Source organism: Dermacentor albipictus, chromosome 1, assembly GCF_038994185.2.
Source record: "Dermacentor albipictus isolate Rhodes 1998 colony chromosome 1, USDA_Dalb.pri_finalv2, whole genome shotgun sequence".
NCBI classification, from domain to species: Eukaryota; Metazoa; Arthropoda; class Arachnida; order Ixodida; family Ixodidae; genus Dermacentor; species Dermacentor albipictus.
Window position 1 is genome coordinate 134,036,873 of NC_091821.1, and position 13,612 is coordinate 134,050,484.

At 48.2% G+C, this 13,612-nt stretch overlaps 1 protein-coding gene across 5 annotated transcripts in view; it reads left to right on the forward strand.

Moving 5' to 3' along the window:
- The window catches only part of kcc (solute carrier family 12 member kcc), a 436,470-nt gene that overhangs the window by 196,898 nt on the left and 225,960 nt on the right, over nucleotides 1–13,612 (forward strand). Inside the window, exon 1 of one of the 5 annotated variants that reach the window (XM_065424387.1) lies at nucleotides 4,518–4,542. The exons of the other annotated variants lie outside the window; for them this stretch is intronic. The gene's annotated coding sequence lies outside the window, so the exon portion shown is untranslated. Of the gene's footprint in view, nucleotides 1–4,517; nucleotides 4,543–13,612 lie in introns of those variants that run through there. 5 annotated transcript variants of the gene reach the window in all.

Below are 13,612 nucleotides of genomic sequence, written 5' to 3' on the forward strand. Positions count from 1 at the left end.
GTAAAATATGCTGAATCGTAGCCGGATTAAACTGCAACGGCAATTTATTCACTAAGCAGCAACGGTTGCGCGCTTGATGGGTTTAGCGCTTGCACCCTCACGCTGTTACGTTGTGTGTTGCCTGCTGCACATCGCGGGCTCAGGAGAGAGCCCTGCAGCGCTTTCGAATGCGCGGCTGCCTTGAGTGGCTGCTGTGGAATGCGAAGGCGTGTGCCAGTGGCGCCGCTGCACTCCATAGCGTTTGGGGTCGCGAACTCGTGCGGTTGTCGCGGCGTCTGGCGCCGAGCCGTGAGCTGTTCCATGGGTTCACCGCCGCCGCTGCTAGCAGCTGGCTGCGCCGCTCATGCATGCGTGCCGCCTCCGTGCGCTGGTTAATCGCACGGCTCTGCGCGTAATCCGAACTGACGGATTCAATTAGTCTGGCGCGCTTGGCGCCCGTCACGCGGAAATGACAGATTCTCGACAAGCGCCCCATGGCCCTCCGCTCCGGCGTGGCGCGTGTTGTCCGTGGGCGAGGGCTAATCGGCTGCGATGCTGCAATCGCCAATCTTTCTATAAACGCGTTCGGCCTGCGAGCACCACTGAGCACGCGGTGCGAGGACTAATCTGCGCGGTCGCTGTACACCGAACGTACCTTGCTTGCCTCGTGTACGCGCTTCTGCTCTGTGTGCGGCTCTCCTGTTCTCTATATGGGAAGATATCGGGAAGATAGTCCCTCAAAAAGAATGGGAGGAACGAGTGCGCGTACTGCACATGAAGAATATGTGTGGTTTGTTTATGAAGGCGCGCGTTTGCCGCCTTCAAGCGCTACAGACAACATCCGAATGGCTCGAAAACAAGAATATGAAGAAGCCGAAGAGAAACGACGGCGCGCTTGCTGAATATGAGCCGCTCGTGTGTAGATAAGACACAGTACTTGGTTGGCATCGATCTATATATATAGTGGTCATCGCCGCGTATTCAACGACGCTACGGCGTGACAAGTTAAATACATTCAGTTTCCCATTGCAATTATTGGGCTCCTCTGGAATTTAGTTATTAGAAGAATTAGGGTGGAAGAATGATCACTGTAGCGCTCTATGTATGGTTTCGGCTGAGGCCGGACTCTCGCGCACAAGCTTGCCTTTGTTTTCGCTCTTGCTGTTTCTCCCCTCAATTCTTCATCTTCGCTCGTTTGAGCACTAATCCGCGGCCGCTGCGGCCTCACGCGCTTGCAGATATTTGTTCAGAACAACTTACGTTTGAGAGGCGAAATGATGACCGTGTCAAGCCGTGTACGTCCTTATCTGCTGGTAGCTCCGCGGCACGGCGCTGCTATCAGTTGTTGAATATGGTGAGAATGGAGAGGGCGCTAAGAGGAAGTAATATCGACTTTAATCTCTCATACAAGCAGGCGCGGACAGTAGTAGAGCAGCAGCTTCCAGGTTTATTTTATGCGGACGACATTGTGTTGCTAGCTAACAAGCAAAGTGATTTGCAACGTCTGGCTAATACCTGTGGACAGGAGGGCAATAATTTAGGTTTGGAATTTAGTGTTAGAAAATCAGGTGTTATGGTATTCAATGAAAACTGTGAACAGACAGTGGCGATACAGGGCCAAGAAATACCTCGGGTAAAATAATATAAATAGCTTGGTATATGGCTAAACGAAGGCAATAGATATATGGAAACACAGGAGAAAACAATAACAGTAAAGGGGAAGAGAATTGCAGTCATAATGAAACACAGGGCGCTATCGGGATACAGCAGGTACGAGGTGCTCCGAGGTGTGTGGAAAGGCGTAATGGTACCATGACTTACTATTGGAAATGCGGTTGTTTGCTTTAAATCATCTGTAAAATCAGGACTCGGTGGGAACCAAAGGTCAGTGGGTTGCCTCGCATTGGGCGCTCACGAGAAGACTGCAAATGAAACTGTGCAGGGTGATATGGGCTGGACTAGATTTGAGGTGAGGGAAGCTCGCAGTAAAATTGAGTATGAAGAACGACTGAGGAATATGGAAGAAAGTAAATGGGCTGGTAGAGAGTTGAGGTATCTGTACAGAAAAAAAAACATTGATTCACAGTGGAGGAAAAGAACTAGGAAGCTTACCAGCAAGTATGCGGCCTGTAGGGTGTGCAACACAGCAACAAAGAACGTCAACCGGAAAGTCAGAGAGGCATAAATAATCTCATGGGCTGCGGCAATGGAAAAAAAACCTGCCATGCGTAACTGCTTAAGAGGAAAAAACGAAATTAGGAAAGAAATAAGTTATGATAACTCAAAGGGAAGCTCATTACTTTTCGAAGCGAGATCGGGATGCCTTAGAACACGCACCTATAAAGCGAGGTATAAGAAGGAAGAAGAAGCATGTGCTTGCTGCGGTAAAGCTAGGGAAACTATGGAGCATGGTTTATTAGAATGTGAAGACGTCTACCCAGCGGTCGATTTAGGCACCACTGGCCTCCTTGAAGCCCTTGGGTTCAGCGAGAGCAGGGCAAAAGTAAACATGTCCGCAATAGGGATTAGTAAGAGGCGATTGTAGGATTGGTGTAATAAATGTAGGGAAACGACAAAAAACGGCGGCGTACAAAAGCACAGTGCGCAATAGGGGATCAGGAAATTTGGTTGTGGGAGTTCATAGTGTTTTTTTTTCTTTTTTGTTGTTTAACCTAGGTAGGACTTGAGGCAGTATAATAGCAAGAGCTTGGTGGTGCAACCCACCGCCCCGTTCCAAAGGGGGCGCTCATAACATCCATCCATTCGAATATGGCGGTTGTGCTTCACACGTAGACGGCGTATACTAGCAATGAAGTGTGATTCGTTTTCTATGGAGCAAGGGATGAACATCCATCGCAATCCACAGGGAAATGCAGCCCACGTATACGGGTGTAGGTGTGTCGCGTTGAGAAGTGTACAGATGGTGTTGTGAATTCGCAAAAGGCCGTGAAGCCCTTGCATGACAATAAGCGTTCGGAGAGGCCGCGTGCGTCGCTGACTGACCACAGGAGCATCTCAAATTTAGTGCTGCGATGGGACAAGTGGTCTGAACCGGTGTGGGAACTGTGTGGGAAATGATTTAAGGAGAATAGTACGTATATTTGTAGTTACCTGTATGTGCCTTATTTTGGCTAAGAAAAGAAATATGAGCAATGGTTTTCTGATTCGCCCTCGTATGCCTACAAAGTAGCAAGGCCTACGATTACAAAACTGCAGAAGGTTCAGAAACCTCGATAGCACTTTCGCCAGCGTTTATTCTATCTCTGTGACAGCGTTAACGTCGGTACGGAGCACGTGAACCATACATGTGGACTTTCTCGTATAGCATTCCTTCCTGGTTTCCATGTGTTGAGATGCGCTTTCAGAAAATGAATTATTCATTGTTCTCATGAACCTTGACTCTGAATCCCGTGCCGCCACGACTTGAGCAGCGCCTGTGTCGCTGGGGGTGCTTGACAGGGCATTTTAGAAATCACTGACACGCCCTTTACCCCGTCGTGAAGAAGAATCGTAACGAAAAAAGAAAAAAAAGAACAAAGTGAGAAGGACATATTGTTACCCTTATTTATGCCGAGCCTTTTGCCTCTGGCGGCGCGCGTTTCCTCTCTTTCGTTTTCTTTTTCTCGTCGTCATCTTCAGGGCGCACGTCGCACACCACGTCTTCACAGATATTCGCCGGCGCTCCGCAGTAAGTCGTGCAACTCTGCGCGCGGTGGACATCTTATCAAACTGCACTGTCAGCACCGATGCCCCGCTACGAAGTGCGGCGCTCAAGTGGCGCCCTGAACTCACTGGACGACAACGGGCCGTTCGCGTCTCTGCGAAACCGCATTGGAGGCGCAGCGAACGACGCGGAAGATCAGTTTCGTTCTGAACTGGACACCGGCACTCGTGTATCGTGCGAGGCCGTCTCAGCCACCACGCCTTCCAACTCGAGGGCAGGGAGCCTGGCTGACGCGGTGGCGAGCCTGCGCCAGCTCTCCTCCACTCGCACGGGGTCGTCTGTGGGCGGTGGCCAGTCTTCAGGTCGTGACACTACGCCACAGGCCGCCGCCGACCCCAGCGAAGGAGGAGGTGCCCTCGGGTTCGGCGCGGCTGTGGCGCATATGTCCTCCGCTTTCCGAAACTACCTCGCCGACATGACTGCGGACGCACCGGCGGAGCTGAGTAATGGCGTCCAGCGCGAAGATCGCCTTTCAACACCTCCGGTTGGTCAAGAATCGCTGGGCCGCTTCTCGGTCGCACCTGCCGCAGCGGAGTTGCCAGTCCGCGTCGAGGAGCCCGTGGGCGCTCCCAAGTCGGCGACGACTGAGATTCGGGACGACGGCGTCGGCGGAGCGGCTCGTCGTTGCAACTTCCCTCTCCGCTCCCAGGACGCCGTACTCGATCCGCGCATGCTGACGTCCCCAAGAGGCGATCATGGTTCTGCCCGCGCAGAGAGCGTCCCCAGCCATCCCGTGCCCCTAAGCCACTTCCCTTCGACCGAGAGGAAGCAGTCGCGCCGATCTTCATCGCTCGCCCAGCTAAAGCGCTTCGCAAAGTTTCGCATCTCGCTGAGAAACGGTAAGCGTTTTGGGAAACAACCGAGGGGACGTGGCTGCAGGGCGGAAACAGAGGAATTTGCCGTTTCGTTCGGTTGTTGTATTCCGTTTTGCCGGATATGATTCTTTGGCATATATTTGTTAAAGCTTAGTATCATGAGAAAAAAATATGGGGATAAAAACTGTTCGCGCTGGTATTACTGTGCGAATTCACGATATGAGTTTTGTTGTCGTGCTTTGTGCAAGACGACAGAGCTCTTTCTTTCATTATTCTGCACCATTCCTCACTCAACGTGCAGGGCAACCTTCGGCCATTGCTCGTTGCAGTGCATCGGAGCGTGCAGAGTGGGAGCAGGACCAACGCTGGCAATCACGCGCTCCCTTCAAGTTTGCCTTGAAAGTACTATTTTGGGTATAGCCTGAACTGAAGATGCCATATAAAGGACCGCAAGATTACAGTGCGCTGAAGAGGCACTGATGATGAAAAGAACACTAAAACCGCTTGCCATATCATTGCAATATCTCATTCCTTCTAGCTGAATTGTTCTTCGATAGAGTGTATCGCTGCACTCTGCAGACGATGTAGCGAATCTTGCATGAAAGCAAAGGTGATGTAGGTACAAGGGCACAATGAGGTTTACTTGAGGGGATGTACCATACGTGCATCCCGGCGATGACCGCAGCCTAAATGTAACAGGCAGACTAGAACTAAAAAACGAATTGGCGGGTTTAATGTCCCAAAGCAACCCATATGTGCTGCGAGAGATGCCGTGGAGAGGGTAGGGGCCCGTGCTACATGTTGGTCACTTGTAATGCCAGTTGTTTCAGCACGGTAGAGTTATGAGGTTTAATGTCGCGCAACTGGGCATAGTTGCGGGACATTAAACAGGCACAGTGGGTTAAAAATGAAAATTACATTCTGGGGTTTTACGTGCCAAAACCACGATATGATTATGAAGCACGCCGTGGTGGGTGACTGCGGAATAATGTGGACCACCTTGGGTTCTTTAACGTGCACCTAAATCTAAGTACACGGGTGTTTTCGCCATCCGCCTCAATCGAAATGCGGCCGCCGTGGCCGCGATTCGATCCCGCGACCGCGTGCTTAGCAGCCCAACACCATAGCCACTAAGGAACCACAGCGGGTTCACAGTGAGTTATGGGGGGCGCCGAATGGTGGAGGGCTCTGGATTAAATTTGACCACCTGGGGTTCTTTAAACCGTGCACTTGAATCCAAGTACCCGAGCGTTTTTGCATTCTGCACTATGGGAATGCGCGGCCGGTAGGACTCGAACCCGCCACGTTGTTGTTCGCTGTTGCCACTGAGCCATACTGGAGGTTGACAAGCCGACTTGTAAACTAACTTCTTCCACCTTTATATGAGCCAGTGCATCATACTGCGCACGTCCACTCCCCCGCCCCCCTCGTCCCCTATGTGTACCAATGCAGAAGTCGCGTGGGCTTGGTTGCCCATAATCTGCTCCCTCTTGAAATGACCACATTCCACAAATCGAACATCGGTTGCACTGGTGCACGTACGGGTTCCTGACATTGAGAAACAACCAAACAGGCGACAAGCAGAGCTGTGGCGTTGCTAACGCGGAAAACCTTGTATAACCGCAACGTTAAACCACTTAGAATGCAAAGTGCTGCGTGCTTGTTTTTTTGTTCATCACTCGTACGTGATCAGTAGCAGCGCTGATTCACAAATTGTGTAGATCAGCGTGTCTGCTTTCACTAAAAAAGTTGGGAGAGAACAAGGGTCGGTGGCGGCCGCACATGAATGTGGAAAGGAATAGACCGGAGAAATGGATGAAGGGTGCGCACACAGATTGGAGCGAAGTATGCACAGAGTCCATTAGCTGATTGACTGCCTTGGATCAAGGACAGCGTGGCCAAAGCGCGCAGAGTACGAATGAAAAAATATATGTGTGCGCGCGATTTTTTCAAAATCCCACGCTCGCGGCGCCAGAGCAATGTTACCGCGACGCTGTGTTGGTATACATGCAGCACTTGCGTATAGGGAAGTTCCAGCCCTTGGCCCAGGTCTTGGAGGGCGGAGCCGACAGCAGTGGATATATGCGAGTCTATAGCAAGTGGCAGAGGACAAACGTTTTTCTCGCCCTTGCCGCTGCCTCGAAATCCGCCGTTGTCAACTTCTTAGGCGTCAAAAATTGGCATAAAAAATTAGGTCGATTCGAGTCGGCCTTCATACACATACAGCGCATTGTGTCGGCACTAGGGCATAGGTGAACTCCTAGTTTTCGCTTGAAGAGAGCACAGGAGAAAAAAAAATGAAGAGAGAAAGAGAGATAAATACAATGGCGGTTTGTTAACCTGCGCGGAGAAAAGGGATATGCTGGTTGAAAATTCAAAATGTAGGACTGAGCAAAGTAACTTTGACGCTTGTATGAGGACAGCCCGGTTTCTGGAGCGCTATTCAATAAGAAATCCGATCATTTGCATCTAGGAAAGTGCATGAATGTTAAGCAGTTGCGAGGTGGTACTGTAACGCCGAAGGTGTCTCGCGTAGGTTGTCTGAGCTATTTCTTGGCTGCCACAAGCTGCCCGAGCGTGTGCAACGTATAGAGCTAAAACTAATGCGGTAGATTAACTGCGTTAACTGTTGTCTTGTGGAGAAACGCAGACAAATATTTTTGCTACAATGCCTGCATGAGACGCTTCTAGCAGCATCTGCGAGAGCAGGGTTCGCGCGGGACGGAGAGCGCATGTCGAAGCTCAGTGTACGTTCCTTTACAAAAAGCTATCATCGAGCCGTTAACCTCACTTCTTGTGGCTCTTCGCTACTGTGGCATCGCTGCGTGACATCCTGTGTCTGGCGCATACCTTATGTTCACAGACGGTAAATGAACGCTATACGAAAGCCCCTAAAAGCAACTGAAGCAAGTGATGAGACTCAGGATGAAGGGCAAGCTTGCTTGGAACGGTTTCACCGACCTTATTAGTTTTGGGGTTTTTTTTGTTTTTTGCTCTCTCTTTTTTCTCTTATTTGTTTGGCGGGGGTGGGGGGGTGTCTCTTAACTGTGTCTGTCGCCGCTGATATCCTACTGATTATATATTGCACTGCATATATTTCGTTATTTTCATTTGCGATTGGTGGCGAATGCGTTTGTGTGTTTGTTTGTTTGTTTCGAAAGATGTCGAAATGTTTTCTTCACGCTAATAGCCAACGAGCTTCTTATCTCCGGAGAAAGGAAATGGTCATATTTCTGAAAGCGCAGTCCTCTTCCGTCGCAGTGGAGAGCGGACTAGAATTTATACTGGTTTACGAAAGTGCTGGTATGTGAATGACACACAAGTCGTATGACCCACACGTGGTATGTGAATAGGTATGTGAATTACCCAGACGTCAACAGGTGCACATTCAGTCGTGTCCACAAGGAAAGATGACAGATGAAGCCTGTGTAATGTAGGGAGGAGTGACAGGTTTGGCAGTGCACGTGTTGGTATCCTTGACACCACTGCATTCTTTTTCCTTTTTTTTTTACACGAAGAAGTTCGTGAAGTTTGTATTCACGTTTTTGTTTCCTGTCGCTCGCTTCTTTCTCTTCTTACTGAGAAAATGTATAAATTGAGCTCTCTGAGCTCGCAGTCACACTCTTAATGAAGGCTGGACCGCGGCCGAAACGTCAGTAAAGTCATGTTATTTTTCGCACGTGCTTCTATTACTGGAAGTTTACTGGAATCTGCCTGTTTTGATAAGTTCTGACATTAATTGATGCTACCGATGAGCGGCTAGCATTATATCTCAAGTGAACGACGGGCGGTCGCTGTACCTGCCGATGTAAACAAATGCACCGTTCGGTGCTTTGGAGTGTCAGCGGCGTTCTTGCGGGATATAAATGCGGAAAGTCGTGCTCCACATATTACAAGTGAGCATGCGAAGCGCTTCCCTGAAAAGGGGTAAACATCTAATATAGCAAGCAGCACGTGTAAAATCAGTAGTGAGGTCTTCATGTTGCAGCACGATATGTAGCGCATGGGCGCTGGCTCTCGTCGTGGCGGGTCGAATGCGAACGGCGATTCGTGACTGTTGAATTCGTCAGAATCATAACTGTCAGTATTTGACAGATCCGAAGAGCTGGTGTAGCTGACATATTGTCACCCGAAGGTCCAGCGCGGTCACGATTCAGCCGAGCGTCTGCTCTTTACTGCCAGCGGGAGAGACCGGCATGACTTGCGCGCCTTTCCTGTCCGGGACACTGGTGACGTCACACGAAGATGTTCGCACGGTTGCTTGGTCAGGTTTCACCTTCGTTTTTGCGCTTTTTTGCTTGTTTAAAATTAATTTCGAATTTCCGTAACAATTCTACTATTACACGCGTGACAGGAGCGTCTCGGGAACCTAAATATTCCATTACCTTGACATGGTAAAAAACTGGCCGAAGTCGCGCTTTAAAATTTTCCTGTGACTTTCGCCTGTTTAGGACAGTCCTTTAGTCCTAAGGCCTGTTGAGCAAAAAAAAAAAAAGTGTGGACGAGTGTTAATGAGGCATTGCTGGGGCGTTGCAGCAGGTTTGCAACACATCTCGAAGACCTCGCCCATTTTCACTTCTTGCTTCTTTGCTTTTTCACACGGCTGCGCGAGAAGTGACTCGTGCCGCTGCGTGATAGGTACCCCCGCCTCTTCGGGCGTAATCAAAGAGCTGTGCGCACCCCAAGGTATGCCGGCAACCCCAAGCTTTGCCGACTCAGCCGCCCTTGTTGGTAAATGGACGCGTGCACCGGCGCACACAGCAGTCGATTACCTCCCGCGTACGAGGCGCACCGTGCCAGCGCCGTTCGAAACCCAGGGTTTATGATGCACGACGGTGGGCTGCGACCGAGTATTCCGCTATCCGTCCTCGGCTGGCGCGCATGCAGTCTCTCTCTCTCTCTCTCTCTCGCTGTTCTTGGCTGCGCGCCTCGATAGTGTAGGCATCTGCAGGGACGGATAATGACGCTTTAGGGATTTGTTGGGATACACTCTCGTCTGACTTTCCACTCCAAGCTGGTAAAGTCCAGTATACGAGACTTTGCCGCCATCGGCCGGATCCCTTTCACTCCCTGTCGGTGTACACGTCGTTCTTCAACGTGGTCTAAAAAGTGGAACCTTTGCTCGAGTCTAGGCCGTTGTCGCACTGAGCCCTGTATTGAGTCAATTTAAACCTGCAAGGTTAAATAGTGGTTGTGTGTGCGACGCGGATTTCAGCAACATGGACAGAGAAACCTTCCTTTAATGCAGTTCAAACAAGTTTAAGGGGTACATTTTGGACATTATCTAGTGAGGCCAGTCTAGCTGTGCTATTGGAGGAATTATCGGGCATTAAATGGGATATAACAGGGCTCAGTGAGGTTAGGAGGACAAATGAAGCATATACAGTGCTAAAAAGCGGACACGTCCTATGCTACCGGGGCTTGGCGGAGATACGAGAACTAGGAGTCGGATTCCTTATTAATAAGGATATAGCTGGTAACATACAGTAATTCTATTGCATTAACGAGAGCGTGACACATCTTATTGTCAAACTTAATAACAGGTAAAATTGAAGGTCGTACAGGTCTACGCCCCTACATCCAGTCATGATGACCAGCAAGTCGAAAGCTTCTATGAAGACGTCGAATCGACGATGGGTAAAGTCAAAACAAAATACACTATACCGATGGGCGACTTCAATGTCAGGGTAGGCAAGAAGCAGGCTGGAGACAAGTCAGTGCGGAATGTGGCATAGGTTCTAGGAATAGCAGGGGAGAGTTATTGGTAGAGTTGCAGAATGGAATAATATGCGGATAATGAATAACTTCTTCCGCAAGCGGGATAGCCGAAAGTGGGCGTGGTAGAGCCCGAATGGCGAGACTAGAAATGAAATAGACCTCATACTCTGCGCTAACCCTGGCATCATACAAGATGTGGACGTGCTCGGCAAGGTGCGCTGCAGTGACCATAGGATGGTAAGATCTCGAATTAGCCTAGACTTGAGGAGGGAACGGAAGAAACTGGTACATAAGAAGCCGATCAATGAGTTATTGGTAAGAGGGAAAACAGAGGAATTCCGTATCAAGCTACAGAACAGGTATTCGGCTTTAACTGAGGAAGATGACCTTAGCGTTGAAGCAATGAACGACATTCTTATGGGCATCATTAAGGAGTGTGCAATAGAAGTCGGTGGTAACTTCGTTAGACAGGATACCGGTAAGCTATCGCAGGAGTCGAAAGGTCTGATTAAGAAATGCCAATGTATGAAAGCCTCTAACCCTACAGGTAGAATAGAACTGGCAGAACTTTCCAATTTAATCAAGAAGCGTAAGATAGCTCACATAAGGAAGCATACTATGGATATAATTGAGCGTGCTCTCAGCAACGGAGGAAGCCTAAAAGCAGTCAAGAAGAAACTAGGAACAGGCAACAATCAGATGTATGCGTTAAGAGACAAAGCCGGGATTATCATTTGTAATATGGATAAGATAGTTCAAGTGGCTGAGGACTTCTGTAGAGATTTATATAGTACCAGTGGTACCCACGACGATAATCGAAGAGGGAATAGTCTAGAGGAATTTGACATCCCACAAGTAACGCCGAAAGAAGTAAAGAAAGCCTTGGGAGCTATGCAAATGGAGAAGGCAGCTGGGGAGGATCTGGTAACAGCATATTTGTTGAAAAATGGTGGGCAGATTGTTCTAGAAAAACTGGCCACCCTGTATACGCAATGCCTCATGTCCTCAAGCGTACCGGAACCTTGGAAGAACGCCAACATAATCTTAGCCCGTAAGAAAGGGGACGCCAAAGAATTGAAAAATTATAGACCGATCGGCTTACTGTCCGTTGCCTACAAAGTATTTACTAAGGTAATCGCAAATCGAATCAGGAACACCTTAGACTTAAGTCAACCAAAGGACCAAGCATGATTCCGTAAAGGCGACTCAACAATAGGCCATATTCACACTATCAATCAGGTGATAGAGAAATGTGCGGAATATAACCAACCCTTATATATAGCTTTCATTGATTACGAGAAAGCGTTTGATTCTGTCGAAACCTCGGCAGTCATGCAGACATTACGGAATCAGGGTGTAGACGAGCCGTATGTAAATATACTGAAATATATCTATAGCGGCTCCACAGCCACCATAGTCTTCCATAAATAAAGCAACATAATCCTAATAAAGAAGGGCGTCAGGCAGGGAGATACGATCTCTCTAATGCTATTCACAGCGTGTTTACAGGAGGTATTCAGAGACATGGATAGGGAACTGGGGATAAGAGTTAATGGAGAATACCTTAGTAACTTGCGATTCGCTAATGATATTGCCTTGCTTAGTAACTCGGGGGACCAATTGCAATACATGCTCACTGACCTGGACAAGCCAAGCAGAAGGGTGGGTCTAAAAATTAATCTGCAGAAAACTAATGTTTAACAGTCTCGGAAGAGAACAGCAATTTACAATAGGTAGCGAGGCACTGGAAGTGGTAAGGGAATACATCTACTTAGGGCAGGTAGTGACGGCGGATCCGGATCATGAGACTGAAATAATCAGAAGGATAAGAATGGGCTGGGTTGCGTTTGGCAGGCATTCTCAGATTATGAACAGCAGGTTGCCATTATCCCTCAGTAGAAAAGTGTGTAACAGCTGTGTCTTACCAGCACTCACGTACTGGGCAGAAACCTGGATGCTCACGAGAAGCGTTCTACTTAAATTGAGGCCGACACAACGAGCTATGGAAAGAAGAATTATTGGTGTAACGTTAAGGGATAAGAAAAGAGCAGATTGCGTGAGGGAACAAACGCGAGTTAATGACATCTTAGTTGAAATCAAGAAAAAGAAATGGGCATTGGCAGGGCATGTAATCAGGAGGGAAGATAACCGAGGGTCATTAAGGGTTACGGGCTGGATTCCAAGAGAAGGTAAACGTAGCAGGGGCGGCAGAATGTTAGGTGGGCGAATCATATTAAGAAGTTTGCAGGGACAACATGGCCACAATTAGCACATGACTGGGGTAGTTGGAGAAGTATGGGGGAGGCCTTTGTCGTGCAGATGGCGTAGCCAGGCTGATGATGAGTATGTTTTTTGGACATTGGAAATAAATCAATTAAAATTTTCAAAGGCGGTCTAAACTTCTTTAATGTGGATCATTATTGCGATCGATCCCCGAGTTTCTTTTATGTCGATCGGGTAGTATGATTTAATTCCGACTGAAGAAGTAGTATCGTTGAGCGCCACTCTATTTTGCGTAATTAAACAACAAAACAGAACATAAAAGCTGTACATGTAATGGGTTGTCATAGATATCTCCAAAGCACACGGATCTCTCAGTAGAACAGCACGTAATATTCAACTCGTTTAATTTATTTCGTCTACACCATTCTTGTGCAACTGTATATGTGCCACCGGATTCTCCGGCTTATGTAGCACGGCATGTCGACCAATGAAGTATTGTCAGTGAGTGTATCTATGTTCGTCATAATGGAATGGTAAATCACGAAATCAAACTTGTGCATACAAGGTCGGGTCATAGGTATCCTTAAAGCACCCAAACCTCGTAAAGGAATAGAATATGATATTCGACGGCTTTCGTTTTCTTTAATTTCTTGTATTGGGCTGCCATTTTTTTTTGTACAAGGTATGTGCATAGCACTGGCTTTATGCCCATTCTTGGCCAATTCTGCAGACTGTTACGCAAGAGGTGTAGATTAGTACGTGCTGTATCTTTCTAAATGCTATCTTAATCGATGCTTCGCCTTTCGGACGAAACTGCGACTTCTTTAGCTGCCGGATGAGATGGAGAGGTTGGAATCATTTGGCTCTTGTTACTTCATTTCACTTTTATATGGGCTAAGCTTTGTGGGTAAATAATCTTTTGTATAAGGCTATGCCTTATTTTGGGATACTCCCTACGATGTTATTTCTGCCTGCGTAGCATTTCACATTAAGTGCTGAGAAAATTCACATGCATGGGAGAGAGTTGTTCATGAAGGGGAAACGTGGCTTTCGCTTTATAGACGCTCCTGGCTGCACGAAAACTTGGGCAAGTACCTCTAAAAGCAAGCTTCGCGGCCTACGGAGAATTCTCGAGTCGGGAACCTTCGTCTTT